Raw genomic sequence first — 16,787 nt, forward strand, 5'->3', positions numbered from 1 at the left:
TACAAATTTTATATGAATCAAATATTTTTATAATAAAAATGATAGTTATAAATATTTTATATAAGAAATGAGTTATGCAAGTAGTTTTTTATTGGTTTAGAGTGGAAAAATAGAAAAGTGTGAAATGATTTAAGTCAAATTATTATAATTATTAAGTCAAAGAGTAAATTATTCATTATATATGGTTGAAAGACAAATTAAAAAAAACCATTCTAATGGTAAGGGGTTGTTCATGATAGTTGAGGGTAATCATCCAAAGGCAAGGAGATAAACATTAATAGATTGAACAAACGCCCATTTATTTGCAAGAGTCTAATAGCTTAAGCTCTTCTAAGATAGTTAAAGGTTTGTTGATTTTTCAAGTGCAATGGATACACACACAATATTTCTAAACATTGATAAAATTACTTCTAATGATGTTGATCTTTTAATTTTCCCAGTATATCATTAAGCAATTATAATTTAGAAATTCAACCATGTAAAAGCAACAGGATAGTAGCGATCACAATGCACAAAGAGAACACAAAATTTACCTTGGGAAAACTCACTTGGGGGAAACCCAACAACCTTTTCAATAGAGAAATTCTTCTTTTCAACAAGAGACACACCTAGACTTCTAGTAAATAATTTAGTTAAACTTGACCTTCAACAAATATATGGTTAAACCTGGTCAACAACCTCCAAGCCAAGCCTCCAATCTGCCCCAACAATTTGGCCTTCTTGTTCTACCCTAGGCCAAAATTTTACCTCTCGGTAACTGCCTAGAAACCTAGAAATTTGGTCTTGCAACTACCCAGAAAATTTGGCCCTACAACTGCAACTTGTCCAAAAACTTATGCTACCTGGAGATAGAGATATATTCCACATGTGTGAGCTAGATAGAGAGAGAAAGGGATGAATTCATCCTTCTTTTGTGTCATCCTTGTCCTTCTTGTCCTTTGATTTGATTCCCATAAGATTCTTGCTTGAGAGAGATCAAATTGTTGCCTTGGAGGAGGAAGTCTAATGCCTTTATATAGTGATCTGGTGGGTCTAATGGTTGTGTCCACTTCCTAGGCTAACTTGACTTGGAGGAAGGTTGACTTGTCTAGTTTTGGAGCCATAAAATCAATTTTGAAAATTCATTTTTTTTTTCTTTTGAAAGTCCATAAGGACATGACTGAAAAATATTTTTTTCTTTCGACTCTAGCATGTATGAGATGATTTACATTTATCAATATAAAATACATTAAGGGTTAAAATATACATTATGAAGACCATCCATACTTACAAAATTCAACACTCCCTCTTAACTAGGGAGGTATTCGTAAAGATTGTCTTAGATGTTCTCAAGTTGACAAATTTCTCTAAGAAAAGGTTATAACAAATCATCATCAACATCGTCATCAACCTAGTCAGTAAATATGACATAAGGTAAATCATCATCATCAACTAGTTGCCACAATTGGTCGGTACCACTGACCCCTAATCCTGGTTTGTACTTCTAACACACAGAATAACTTTTAACATCAACTAGTCATTATAACTATGGTTGGTACCACTGACTCATAACCTTGATCGGTACTCCTGACCTAGAATAATCTTAGCTCACCATTCTCTCGGTTGGTAGCTCTTAGTGAAACTCCAAAGGCCACATTATTTAAGAGAAATTTGGCTCGATGCTAAATGAGCTCCTCATCCTATCTGGAGAGACTGAGCCTGATGTTGAAAGCCATGCACTCAACTAAGTGATCTTGGGCTTCTAGGACCATTCTCCCCAACTGGTCAACATCTTTGACACAGGGAGAATGACTATCCATGATGCTATCATATCAACACTCCCTCTCAATGAGAGGGGCAATCTCCACAAGCCCAAGCTTGTCCCTGAAGTATATGAACTTCACTCTAGACAGAGGCTTTGTCAAAATATTAGTTGTCTACTCATTAGTGGAGATGTACTCGAGCTTCACTACTCCCTTTTGCACCATGTTACAGATGTAGTGGTACTTGATTTCGATGTGATTTGACATGTCATGGAACACGAGGTTCTCTGAAATCTTCACATAGCTTTGATTGTCTCAATATATCACGCCTCGTTCCAACTCCTGATCAAATAATCCCACAAACAACTTCTGAAGCCACACTACTTCAATACAAGCTTCATTGGATGTGATATACTCTAATTTTATAGTGATGAGTGCAACAAATTTATGCTTCCTTCTCATCCAAGAAATCATAACAGAGCCCAAACTTAAGCATACTCCTTAAGTACTCTTCTTGTCATCTACACTCCTTGCCAAATCATAATTTGTGTATCCATGTAGTTGTACATCACTGTTTGTGACATATCTCAAACCATAATTTACAGCACCACATAGGTATCTTAATATGTTCTTTGGTGCAATCCAATGTTCATGTCTCGGTTCCACATAGAACTAGCTCAATGTGTTTACTACAAAGAAAATGTTTGGCCTGGTATTGAACAAATACGTCATCGAGCCAATCAATTGTCAGTGCATGGATGGATCTACAAAATTAGACTCGTAGCTTCTCAACTTCTTTAAATTATTTACCATGGGAGTTGACATGGATGTACAGTCCAACATTCCAAATTTCTGAAGGTCATTGATAACATACTTTCCTTGACCAAGAAATATTTCCCCAAGCTTCTGCCATACTTCTAGTCCTAAATAATAATGCATCAAGTCAAAATCCTTCATGTCAAACTCAAAGGCCAATTCCCTCTTACACAGAATAATGAGAGGCTCAACACCTGTCATAAATAAGTCATCAACATATAGCAATAAAATCACATGTGCATTCTTCTCAACCTTGAAATAAATGTGTGGATCAACATCACTCTTAGAGAATCCAAGTATCATCAGGTAGCTATGAATTCAAGCATACCAAGCTCTTGGAGCTTGCTTGAGTCCATACAAGGCTCTCTTTTACCTGCAAACGTGAGATCCATTCCCATGCACCTCAAAACCTTGAGGTTGTTCTATGTACACTTCTTCTTCAATTACACCATTTAGAAAAGTATTCTTTGCATCCATGTAATGTAAATTCCAACCCAAAGAAGCAACAATATAAATAATAGATCTAATAGAAGTGTACTTGGAAACTAGAGAAAAGGTCTCATCATAATCCTCTCCCTCTTTTTGGGAGAACCCTCTAGCCACAAATTGCACCTTGTATTTGTCAATACTACAATTTGTTGCATGCTTGATCTTATATATCCATTTGGAAGTCACCACTGACTTCCCTTCAAGTCTTGACACAATCTCCCATACATCATTCTTCATGATGGATTGGTATTCTTCGATCATAACATCCTTCCACACTTGTTGGCTAGTTTCTTCTTCATAAGTGGAAGGTTCTGCATCAATGATATTATTCATAAGAGCTTCATAACTAGATAAACTTTTAGGTCTCTTACTTTCTCTGGATGTCACATGTGGAGTTGCATGTCCTTCTGCTTCTTGCAAGGTAGATTTAAGCCACGTTGATCTTTTCCCGATCTTAGGAACAATTGGTTCTATAAGTTCACAAGGCCCTTCTAGCTCTACATGATGTTTTGTAGGCCTTGAGCCTTCTTCCTTAGAAGCTTCATATTCTCCTTCCTCATTGGATTCCATGGAAACTTGTTTAGATTTCCAATATGAAACCTTCTCATCAACGGTAACATCTCAACTGACCTCAACCTGTCGTTGCCCTGGAATGTAGATTCTATAAGCTTTTGATGATTCACTATAACCAAAAAATATTCATTTCTTTCTTGAAGGCTCTAGCTTCTTTTTCTTATCTTTGGGAACATGAATGTAAATTGGGCAACCAAAGATTCTCAAATTCCCAACCTTTGGCTTTTGTCCAGTGAATGCTACTTTAGGAGCCATATCTTCCAAAATTCTAGGGGGACTTCTATTCTAAATGTATATAGTTGTTACGAATGCTTCTCCCCATAAGAAAATAGGAAAATATTGATCATGCATCATAGCCTTGATAGATTCTTCAATGGACCTATTCTTTCTTAAATTATTCCACTCCATTTTTTGAGCATTATAGGGAACTATCAAATCCCTCTTAATTCCAGATTATTTACAGAAGGAAATAAGTTCTTTTGAAGTGTTTTCTCCTCCATTGTCAGATCTTAAAATTTTGATCTTATTTACTGTCAAGTTCTCTACTTCGGTGTTGAATTATTGAAACTTGATGAAGACTTCATCCTTGGTCTTCATGAGATAGATCCATGTCTTACGATAGAACTCATCAATAAAGTTACATATTATAAAGAACATCCAAGTGATTTCAATTATATGGGTCCACATACATCACGATGAATTAGATCCAAAATTTCTTTGGATCTACTATCACTACTTGGAAATGAATTTTTAACATTCCTTTTAAATGCACAACCTTTACATACACCTTCATGTTCTATTTGGAATTCGGTGACACCTAAAACCATTTTAGTTAAAGCAGGAAAGGATCTACAATGAACTTGAACATATCTCTTATGCCATAGTTCACATGGATTGAGTTCATCATGTGCCAAAGCTTGAGCTGGTTGACCCAAGAGTCTATACAATCTTCCCTCTCAAATTCCAATAACTCTAGCATCATCTATACTAGATCCCTTGGGCCATACAATAACTTTTCCATCAACAAATGTTACGCTATCTTTGTTATATTCCAAACATGAAATAGAGACTATTTTTTTTTTTCAAACTTGACACATATAGAACATTGCTGAGATGAACATTGTTGCCAGGTTCTAGCTCAATGGATGTCTTCCCAACTCCTTTGACTGCATAGATGTGGTTGTCTCCAAGATCTTCCCTTTGTGATAATCTTTTTTCCATCATGCTAGTGATATTTCCATGATCTCCTGTCATATGTATTGAAGAACCATTATCCACCAGCCACATATAATCATCATCTACAATAGAACATGTTAGAGCTGAAAAATAAAAGAAATCTGTCACCATTGGATTTCTTTGGATGTTCATCAATGTTTGTTGTTGAAGCATGTTTTTTTTCTTTCCTCTTTCTATCATTTTCTCCTTCAGGACATTGGATCATATAGTGACCAATTTTTTTATAATGATAGCATTGAATTTTTGACATATCTTTCTTTCCTTATGGGGCAGATCTCTTATTTTATAATTTTGTTTTGGAAACTAGACTTCTTCTTCCCCCCATTCTTCTTCTTGAAAGATGTTCCAACTGCTTGGGATTCTTCTTCCTTTGTATCTCTTGATACAAGTCTTGATTCTTCTTGAGCACAACAGGTCCATAGTTATTCAAAAGAGGGAATTTCCTTCCTGCTACTTATACTAGCTACAAATGCATCCCATGATCTAGGTAATCCATTAAGTGTTGTAGTCACAAGTTCATTCTCAAATATGATTTCATCAATTGCTTGAATCTTGTCTATTATTTGAGATATTCTTATGAAATATGAGGCCACAGTGTCAGAATTTATCATTCTTACATCATGAATATCATTCTTCAAACTCATGACTTGAGAAGTGTTGTTCACTATAAATAGATTAGTTAGGGCATCATACATCTTCTTTGAAGTTTCGAGCTTTGAGATATAGGGGATCAGATAATATCTAATGGAATCCATAATAAGGCTCATGGCAATGTTTTCATCCTCCTTGAACTTATATTTTCTTGCATCATCCGATGGTTCTTCAATCTTTCCTTTCACAATACCAAAACTTTGTTCTTTGCAAGAATAAGATCAATCCTATTTTGCCAAGCTTTGAAATTGGAAGCCCCTTTTAACTTGTTTTCTAACTTCATAAAGGAATCCATGGATGTAGATCAACAATCAAGAAGGTCAGAAAACTAGTGATCTCAATGTGATTTTCTTCAAGAGTGATCACAGTGTTCCTTCCTTCACGAAAGCTTTGATACCATGTTCATTTTTCAAGTGCAATAGATACAAGCACAATATTTCTAAATACTGATAATTACTTCTAATGATGTTGATATTATTTTAATTTTTCCAGTATATATTTAAGAAATTATACTTCGAAAATTCAACCATATAAAATCAATAGGACAATAGTGATCACAATTCATAAAGAGAACATAAAATTTACCTTGGGAAAACCCAGTTGGTAGAAAACCCAACAACCTTTTCAATAAAGAAATTATTATTTTCAATAAGAGAGACACCTAGAAGTATAATAAAAAATCAGGTACAACTTGACCTTCAAAAAATATATGGTAAAACATGGTCAACAAACTTCAATTCAAGCCTCCAATATTCCCCAGCAATTTGGCCTCCTAGTAACTACCCAAAAACCCAGAATTTTAGTCTTGCAACTGCCCAGAAAATTCGGCCCTACAATTGTAACTTGTCCAAAAACTTATGCAAGAGAGAGAGATAGAGAGAGAGAGAGAGAGCGATATCTTCCACACATGTGAGCTATATATAGATAAGAGATGAATTCATCCTTCTTTTTCATCCTCCTTGTCCTTCTTTTCCTTCAATTGTATGCATAGAAGATTCTTGTTTGAGAGAGATTGAATTGTTGCCTTAGAGGAGGAGGTTGAATGCCTTTATATAGTGATTTGGTGGTTCAAATTGGTGTCTCCACTACCTGGGCCGACTTGACTTAGAGAAAGGCTGACTTGTCTAGTTTTGGAGCAAAAAAATCAATTTCAAAAATTCAAAAAAAAATAAAATTTAAAAGTCCATAAGGACATGACTCATTTTTTTTTCTTTTATCTATAGCATGAAGAAAATGCTTTAAATTGATCAATATAAAATACATCAAGGGCTAAAATATACATTATGAAGACCGACAATAGTTACAAAATTCAATAAGGTCAAGGTTAGGAAATGGTTGTCATTTTGTTGTGTGGGTCGGGGTCAACTTCTCCCTCCATCTTGTCTCTTGCAAACCCATGTGTAAACCTAGTAGCAAGACATCCTATCTACTTGATCGGTACTAGTTGAGAAAAATCTAAGTGGATCTCTTCTAATGGTATAAAAATCCCCATGCAAGTCTTTTAGAAGATGTTGAAGGTGTTCTATCTTGAGCCAAACCTTGCAAGTTTGCACGATGATGTACAATGTCACTGTGCCTTCATACCAATAAAATATTATTGAAGGGATAATTGAATTATCTCTAACATCATTTTGTTTCTTCCATAACCAAAATAATATCTCAACCTTAGAAATCATCCAGGCATAGTGGAATTATATAACCTAGGGTTAATAGGTACCTAAGAAGGAAACTTATCATGTCATGAAGACAAGAAGTACCACTAGCATAATGCCTAGGATATTTTGGTAAAGGAACATAACAAGAACAAATTTTTGAGAGTTTCAACACGTCCACAACTTGGACAATGAAATATTTACATTCCCAAATATGTCAATCACCTATGAACTAGGAGACCACATTTTTTTAATAAATTAAACTAGAGTAGAATTTATATTACATCAAAATAGGTTGCACCAAAGCTAGCAACAATACATTTCTATTTACCATAACATAATTTATACTAGATTGGGAAGCACCAATGATATCAAAAACACATTCGACAATTCTAGGATTGTATTAAAGACTATACATAGTTATGAAAAAACTACTAGATCCTCTAACAATATTTCCAAACAGGAATTACAATACTTTCTGCAAGTAAATTCCTTCACATATTTATCCATAATGTAGACTATACAAAAATACATATAACATAATTCATATTTGAGCACTTGCTTAAGCTTCCTGCTCCTTTTCATAATGTGAGGTTGGTTCCTCTATCACATTGGGTCTATGTTTTGATGGACAAAGTCCTCCTTTGTTGTTCATGCCTATAGGTAGAAGTTGTTGAAAGCTAAGGAGAGATCATCCATGCATTGAGTGATGAATAAGGATTTGAGCCATCTACATTACACCTTAATAATTTCAGCTCATTTTTTAAGCTAAATAAGGAGCTTCATAACATTAATGTTCTAGGTGGCATTGGCTTGCTCAATCTCTACAAGCTTGGTGGAAATTGTTATCAGAGAATTAGTGTTTTCCTAGTTAGTTTCCTCCTATCTTCAAAGCACATTATAAACCTCCTTCATTGTCGAGTTCTCCATTTCTCACCCATTAAAGATTGTTACTCCAAGAAAAAACAAGATATTTCTATAGAAACAACATGAATACCGACATTGCACAGTCAAAATTCCTTTCAAGATGAAGTTAGAACATTTTTGGAGGGAAAAGTGAATAAGTATAAACAAAAATACCATTAGAAATTTACTAAAATTTATATGGTAGCAAGAGACTAGTGGTCTCTTTGTCAACATCACAAATTCATCCCACATAAACAACGTGGCTTGAGTCAAAGTCCTCAATTCAAGCAAAGGGAAAGGCTAAATTCCCCAATTGCACGGCTTGAAATCAACCTTGTTCCTTGAGTAACCACTTCCCTTAATGCCAAACCCCATAGCAACAATATAAACACTATTGAAAAATACAACCAAGTGAACCATGGGTAAATAATTATCCCTTATTTCTTGTGCGAGATTAATGAATCACATTGAAGATGCATAAGCAACCTTGTTTGATGTGAGTCAGCGAGGTGGCCATCCACATATCTCCACTCGGTCTGTAATTAATCTAGTTGTTGGTTTGATATGGGTGCCTTTGATGTGAGAGTTATCATTTGATTCAATCTCCATTAATTGAGGTATTAAACTATGATTATCAACCTTGTTTTTTAACAAGATGCCAAGATCAAGGGAGGAGGCTATCTTGGCCCAATGATCTACTTCATTATTAAACTCTTACATGTTATGGTAGAATGATACTTGTTCAAATTGGATTAATATTTGTTTAATATTTCATATGAGAGATTTGATTTTGTTTCATTTGGGTGTGATTTATGTGAGTTAATAGTCCAACATTAATATGTCAATATGGGGTATTGTAAGCTTTGAGACACAACACAATATGTGTTAGAAGGAGACCTTGGGTACCTGCAAATCCAATCTCTGTCTTGCTATAGAAATTATTCTATCAACACTTTTATACTTCTACAAAACATATTAGTCCCTTTAACTCTATTTAATCATGCAATCCTAATGGACTTACTTGATAAAAATAAAACCTAGCTACTGGTCACATGGATTTCACTCTGGATCCTTCCTGGGATGAACAACCTTGAAGTCTATCTCAGTTGTCCAGAGGATAGGGGAATCAGGAACCTTGTTGATCTTCACACCTTCAAATAAATAAAAAGCAAAGATCATACTCTTATATTCCTACTGGGCTAAGCAATCCTAGAGTCTATCTCAGTTTTCCAAGGGATGAAGGGCTATAGGTCTCATTGCACCATTAAAAAAAGGAGGATTGTAAACTTGATTAAATTCTTCTTCCCAACACAAGGCGGGAAATTTGCTTGAGTAAAAACAAATTGGAAATAAATCCAATCTCAAATCCTTTGAAAATCCTAACTATCAATCATACTATGTTAATACAAGCATGCTATAAGAGGAAAAGAATATCAAAACTTGCTCCAATCAATCATTAGTTCGTTGTAAACTAAGTTAATGTGCTAACTATTCAAACAAAATATTGCACTCAAAAACCCAATATGTATTCATGCAGATCTAAGACTCAATGTCCATTTGATAAAGCATGTGCATGTGCTTTCATTCTATTAGCATAAAGATTAAAGTAATACAAGTTCCAATGGATGTGCAAGCTTTGTAAATATATACTTTCTTTCCAAGAATCCACATGAAGGAATAACTCAGTCTCAAAGTAATATTTCACAAATACCCTATAGTCACAATAGTTCGAAAGATAGTTTATTAAAATCTCAAGTGAAATCTAGTTACTAACTCCAATATCGTATTACTTCTTGTTACACTAAAAAATGTCACCATGACTATTTACAGTTAGTATGGCTCAATCAACAGTCATGCTACCCTCTTAGGCAAGTCTTATGCCTCTGCTCTCCATGTCAAACTCCAAAAAAGAGAGAAAGTCTTGTATAAATGTATTTATCTCTAGGGACGCAGGTTCTCTCAACCTTACCTGCGGGGACGCTCCCAATGTTCACAAAAGCTGCGTCCAAAGACGCTCTGTATGTAAAGGGACAGGTGCGTCCCCCTGTAAAGGTTAGAATGCGCAAGTTTCATCTTTAAAAAGTTACTTGTGGTCATTTCTAGAGCATTCTAGAAGGTTGTTCGACGTGTATTGGGTGCCTCCAGATGGTTCATGCACTCTTATCAAAGAGGAACTTATCCCATCAATAGGGGAGCTATCCCATCCAAAGAGGGGATTATCCCATTGATGGTGGACCTGATTAACTTCCTCTTGAGCACTATAAATACAGGCATTGGGCCAGAAGGAGAAGAGGTTGAAGCTATACATTTTCTAAGGGTAAATGCTGCAGGAATTAGGACTCCCATTTAGAAGCTTGTGAGGAGAGATTGCCATCTTTGCTTGTTCTATTTGGAAGTGGGTGTGCTTTGTCAAAGTAAAGGAGAACTCTTGATGGACCCTGGGAAGGACTTGCACAACACCAAGGCTCAGGTTGTATTTGTTCTTTTTGTTACCTATTAATGCAAATGAGTCCATTCTTCTCAATAACTTGTTGTTTATAAGTTATTTCATGTACTCCTTGGTCTACATGTTGAATATGCTTTGTTTCATGTTATAATCAGGTGCTATTTAATTGTTTGACTGTTGGTGATTACAGGTTTTGGAGAAAAGGAGGAGCTCATCCAGATCAACAAAGCTTGGACTTCTACAACAATGTTTGGACAAAGGTAAGAACAAAACACTTGATATCTCATATCATAATGCATGTTTAGAGAAGGATAGATCTTATTTGTCTTGTTTGTCACTAGAGAGTCTTAGGCTCCTAGGGAGGTTGGTTGTGTCCGCACAATCGACTCTTTCCGCCTGACAAATTGGCGACTCCGCTGGGGATTCCATTGATGTGAAAGTCTTTTCCTTTGAATGAACTTTGCTCTGAGAAAACTGGTTTATTTTTCTGGTTTTTGGCTCTGTGACTTTGCATTTGGGTGGGTTAGCTTAGGGTTAGTTTCATTTTGGTTTTTCTTGAATTTTCCAGTAGGACGCACCCTCTGAGTGCTGCACAGTGCGTCCCTGGACGCACTGTTGCTGTGTGCACAGAGCGGGCCCGCACCTGTTCTAACGGGTCGCCTGCGTCCCCCTGCTAAAAGTTGAGAAAACTCCATTTTTTGCTTTTTTACTCTTAGATTTTGTTTTTCTTAGTTTTTACTGCCCAGATCCATTGGTTACCTGCCATAAATCTTCACCTAAGCTTGTTTCATTGGCATTCCTGCTTTAAGCTTTCATCAATTGGGTGTTTTGAGTCTCTTTTTTGAGAAATTCTTGATTTGATTTCCTTTGGTCATTACTTGGCGGTTTGTCTCAGTCTTTTCACAATTTTGCATCTTTTTGCTTCTGTTTTTGCAAAAAAAAAATTCCCCCTCATTCGCCGGGGGGGGGGGCTAAATTGTGTATGAGTGTTAATCGCCTTTGAGTGTTTTTATGTTTTGATCTTTGGAACTCTCACCCAATTTTCTCGACTTGCACTTGATTGGTTCTTAGATCACATTAGAATCGTCTTGTGTTTGAGAATTCTCTTGCATAGATCACATTTGCATAATTAGAATTCTCATTTTCAGAATATTAATGAAAAATGTGCATAGATTACATTTGCATACTTTTCAAGTGAATTGTGCATAGATTACCATTGCATAGTTTACATTCTGAAAAATTAATCGTAGATTTAGATCAATTTTCTTTGATTTGAATTTACACAAAAATAAAAATAAAAAAATGGTTTGGAATTGATTTGCATTAGTTTTTCTTGATAAAATTAGTGCATTAGAGAATTTGTTATATTTTCTCTTAGTGATCAATTTTTTGCATTGTTGGAAGTGAATGGAAACTCTCTCCTTACTTTAGTTAGGATTCATCGAATTGAAAAGATTACATTATCATATTCGATTGCATTCAGTTGAGTCGGGTCATAACACCATTGGTTTCATATCCATTTATCCATTTGAGTAATAACAGCCTTAATAACACAGCGCTTAATTAAAATTCATCTAGTAATTTTTACATTTCTAGGGCTCTGAAACACCAATATAGATCAGGCTAGTGTCTTGGAGTAGGAGAGTAATTAACTCTCCAAGACAGCAAAACCAAACAAGTAGCTCATCTTGTGGTAGGATAAATCCAACTGTTGCATTTATACTCTGGGAAAGCTCCTCTTAAAGGAGAAGCACGAGCTCGTGTTTGAACCAGTGAGGGGATCAATCCTCCCTCGTTGGGAACGACGCCAGACACGCACGTATTACAAACGGTAAACCTCGGATTAACCATTGTCGAGGAGCCAGGGGTCACTTATCGGTAAACCTTGGATTGTTGTCAAGGAGCCGGTAAGGGGATTGAGCTTGATACTCTGCCCTTGCGTGCTGTCGGAGTGTAGACTGTTCCCCCAGGTGTATTTGTTGCTGTTGGTAACCTTAGTGGCCGTAATCTTAGGATTCTACCCAAGGTGACGGTGGAGGGAAGATCCCACTGTACCTGGAGCAGACGTCGGTTATACTCACTTGGATTTTCTGGGGGGTTCACTTCACTCGAGACGGTTAAAGTGGAGGAACTTGGTCCAGTCTATTCATTAAGCAGGTTGTCGGGGTAACTGTTCCACCCGCCACTTCTGTACTGAATTCTGCGATGTTGGATTTCATCCCCAACTAGTGTTTTCGGTCCGGAAGGTTACTGTTTGTGTATGGTTTGACTCCTAGATTTGATAGCGCGTGTTAGTTAGTTTGTTTTTACTTTTAGAGACCATAGGTGTGAATTGTGAATTGTTATTTTTAGTTTTAAATTGTTAATAAAATTCACTGAAGTTGAATATAATGGCAAATGTTCTGGAATTTATCAACCTAGGAACCCCTCCTAACGAGAATCCTAGTACTTTTCCTTACTTTGGAAATGTTGGTCCTCCTTATATGGATACTTTGTCATTACCTGGATTTACAATAGGTTTACCAATATGGCTATTTTCAACTTCGTTGGCCCAAAGTACTCCAATTGTTCCATCTCAACCGGATGCTTCACCTCAACAGAGTTCACCATCTCAACATCACCAACCTTCTGTTGACCCTTTACCTTCTTCGCCTAATTTTTCTTCCTCCATTTCTTCCTCTTCGCCTGGTAAAAGCCTTGATGCTAGTAACCAGGAGGCTAAGAAGAAGAAGAAAGGGAAGAAGAAGAAGAAGAAGAAGAAGCAGGATAAGAAAGAAGTCAACCAACCAACCATGACTGTAATTGTTAGTGGTGTTGAGGAAAATTCTGACATGCATCGTAAACCCAAATACCCTTGCAGGCTTTGTAAGGGTGACCACTTCCTTGTCAATTGTCCTGGTATTCCAAAGGTCCTGGAAGTATGGTCAGAAAAATCTCATCAACTTTCTATTGATCCATCAACCAGTGATAGTCAGGTTCCTGGGAAAAAGGGTAAAGTTAGGTTTCCTTGTAAGTTATGCAAAGGGAGTCATCAAACTCACATTTGCCCTCACATGGATGAAGCCTCAACATTTTTGGAAAACCTTCCTGTTCCACAGCAAGAATTTCCAACTGGTTACCGTAAACTTTCTCCCAACCTACCGTCAACTGACGGAGTGATTGATCTAGTTTCAAGTACAGTCAATCAAACTCCTCCATTGGAGAGTGAAACTCATGTCACTCAGGTTGATGATCCATTAGTTGATCAAGTGGTCGATTCAATTTCACATTCGGTCGATCCCACTTTCCCTTTAGAGAGTGAACTTAATACCACTCAGGTTCTTCTTGTTACATCAGATTCTTCTATGCTGGGGGGCATTTCACCTGTTTCTACAGAACCCCCTCCAATTACTGAGGTCTTTTCCTTTGATTGGAATAGATTGATAGAACCTCGTCTTCCTTCCTCCATCCCTTTCCAAATCATTGTCAAGGCTGGTGGTAGGGACATACATCGTACATAGGTAGACGAAGGTGCTTCTGTTAGTATTTTATCCTCAAATGTTTGGAGAGCTTTGGGTTCCCCTCAGCTGGCGCCTATTACGCAGAATCTGAAAGCTTTTAACAGAACCATTAGTGAACCTTTAGGGATCCTTCCTAATTTTTCCATTACCTTGGAAGGTAAAACTGTCTGTCTTGATCTTATGGTAGTTCGAGGTCCCTTGGATTTCAATTTACTCCTTGGGCGAGACTATGTTTATGCGATGAAAGCTGTCGTATCGACACTCTTCCGCGTGATGTCTTTCCCTCACAATGGCAGTATTGTGACTGTAGACCAGCTTTCGTTCCCTAGTCTTGTTTCAACTACCAATAATATGACAGCCCTAAATGTTCCTGATTCTCAAGTGGTATCTATCCTGCCACGGGTTAATTATGTGGCAACTGGTCCCATGTTTTCAGTTACCGATGTAAGTGGGCCTCTCACTGTTTGCTCATCTTCCTTTGATTTAGATCCGGTAATTGACATGGAAAACTCTATGGGATTATTTGAACACGATGTTCTTATCCCTTTTGAGTCCCTTGACATGTGTTCCTTCCAGAGAACTTTTCTTCCTTCTGATGAAGACTTTTTGGAAGCCATGATCAAGGTGTGTCCATTGACATGTCTTTCTTCCAGTTGGAAGCCATGATCAGTGATTGCGAGGATAGTTCCTTTTCCTGTGCCAACCTCGTTAAAAAATGAAACAGGTGTCAGCGAGGATAGTTTGTTCCCGTCTCAACCTCATTAAAAAATGAAACTGGATGTAACGAGGAAAGTTCTGTTTACTGAGTCAACCTCGTTAAAAAATGAATCAGTGAGGAAAGTTCCTTTTACTGTGTCAACCTCGTTAAAAAATGAATTAGTGTGTACGAGGATAGTTTTTTCCTGTATCAACCTCGTTAAAAAATGAAACAGGCTAGTATGAGGATAGTTCTTTTACTGAGTCAACCTCATTAAAAAACGAATCAGGTTAGAGGATAGTTTGTTCCTGTGTCAACCTCGTTACAAAATGAAACAGGATGTACGAGGATAGTTTTGTTCCTGTGTCAACCTCGTTAAAAAATGAAACAGGGTGTTAGAGGATAGTTCTTTTACTGAGTCAACCTCATTAAAAAATGAATCAGGTAGATTTTAGGATATGTAGGTAGATTGTAGAAAGTAGGATTTTGAGGATAGTTCCTGTTACTGAGTCGACCTCATTAAAAAATGAATCAAGTTTGAGGATAGTTCCTGTTACTGAGTCGACCTCGTTAAAAAATGAATCAGGTTTGAGGATAGTTCCTGTTACTGAGTCGACCTCGTTAAAAAATGAATCAGGTTTGAGGATAGTTCCTGTTACTGAGTCGACCTCGTTAAAAAATGAATCAGGTATGAGGAAAGTTCCTGTTACTGAGTCAACCTCGTTTAAAAATGAATCGGGTATGAGGATAGTTCTTTTCTTGTGTCAACCTCCTTAAAAATGAAACAACTCCCTTTTCAAGTTAAATAGTGAAAGTAAACCTTCATTTCATCCAGCCGGTTGAATGCAATGAAGCCTGGGAGGCATGTACCTTGCTTTGCATCATTATGCTGGGGGCATGCGAACTTTTTGAGCATAGTTCCTTGTCTTGTGTCAAGCTCGTTAAAAAATGAAACAAGGGTAGGTTAAGTAGGTAGATTGTAGAGAGTAGTCATGAGCATAGTTCCTTGTCTTGTGTCAAGCTCATTAAAAAATGAATCAAGGATTTTAGAGCATAGTTCCTTGTCTTGTGTCAAGCTCGTTAAAAAATGAATCAAGGTTTTTAGAGTAGAGTTGTTTGTTAGGTAGATTGTAGAAAGTAGTTACGAGCATAGTTCCTTATCTTGTGTCAAGCTCGTTTAAAAAATGAAACAAGGGTTTTGAGGATAGTTCTTTTCCTGTGTCAACCTCCCTAAAAAATGAAACAACTCCCACAAGTCTTTCCAAGATCTTGAAAGTAAAGCTTCATTCCATCCACATCATTGAATGCAATGAAGCTTGGGGGGCATGTACCTCGTTTTGCGTCATTATGCTAGGGGCATGTGAACTTATAACAAGCATAGTTTTTCGTTTCAAGCTTGCGTAAACATGAAACCGAATCCGAGCATAGTTCTTTTCCTGTGTCAAGCTCGTTAAAAAATGAAACAAATCCTCCTCTACTTGAGTCGAGAGATTGACTAGATCTCATAAATGTTAAGTTGTATATTTAGGTTAGTTTTTTCAGTTTTTACGTAATTTTAGGTCAGGTCTTTCAAATGATCTCGCACTTGAACCTTCATTTCATCCACCGTAGTTGAATGAATGAAGCTGGGGGGCATGTGCTCTAGCAGTTACGCTTAGGGGGCATCAAGCACAATTTTCTCTCTGTTTCAAGCTTGTGAAAAAATGAAACTACTTTGAAGCATAGTTTTTATCTGTTTCAAGCTTTTGTAAAAATGAAACCTATCTCGAGTCAATTTCAGTTATTTTCAAGACTCGTTAAACTCATGAAAATGCCGAGTTCTTTCCGTCTTTTCCTGCTCGTAAATTAAATTGAAATTCGGCCATATGAGTACATTTTTATCCCTTTTTCGAACTCGTTAAAACTTACGAAAAAGTGAAAACCATGAGTACATTTTTATCATTTTTTCGAACTCGTTAAAACTTACGAAAAAGTGAAACCTCAGAGTCATCTTTTAAGCCCTTTTCAGACTCCTAAAACATGAAAAGATTGCCGAGCGTTTCTTTTACACTCGTTAAAACGGAATTAAAAGACGGTCCC

Source organism: Pinus tabuliformis, chromosome 6 (genome assembly GCF_031772625.1).
Source record: "Pinus tabuliformis cultivar Carrire ecotype Pingquan chromosome 6, CPIR1, whole genome shotgun sequence".
Classification (NCBI taxonomy): Eukaryota; Viridiplantae; Streptophyta; class Pinopsida; order Pinales; family Pinaceae; genus Pinus; species Pinus tabuliformis.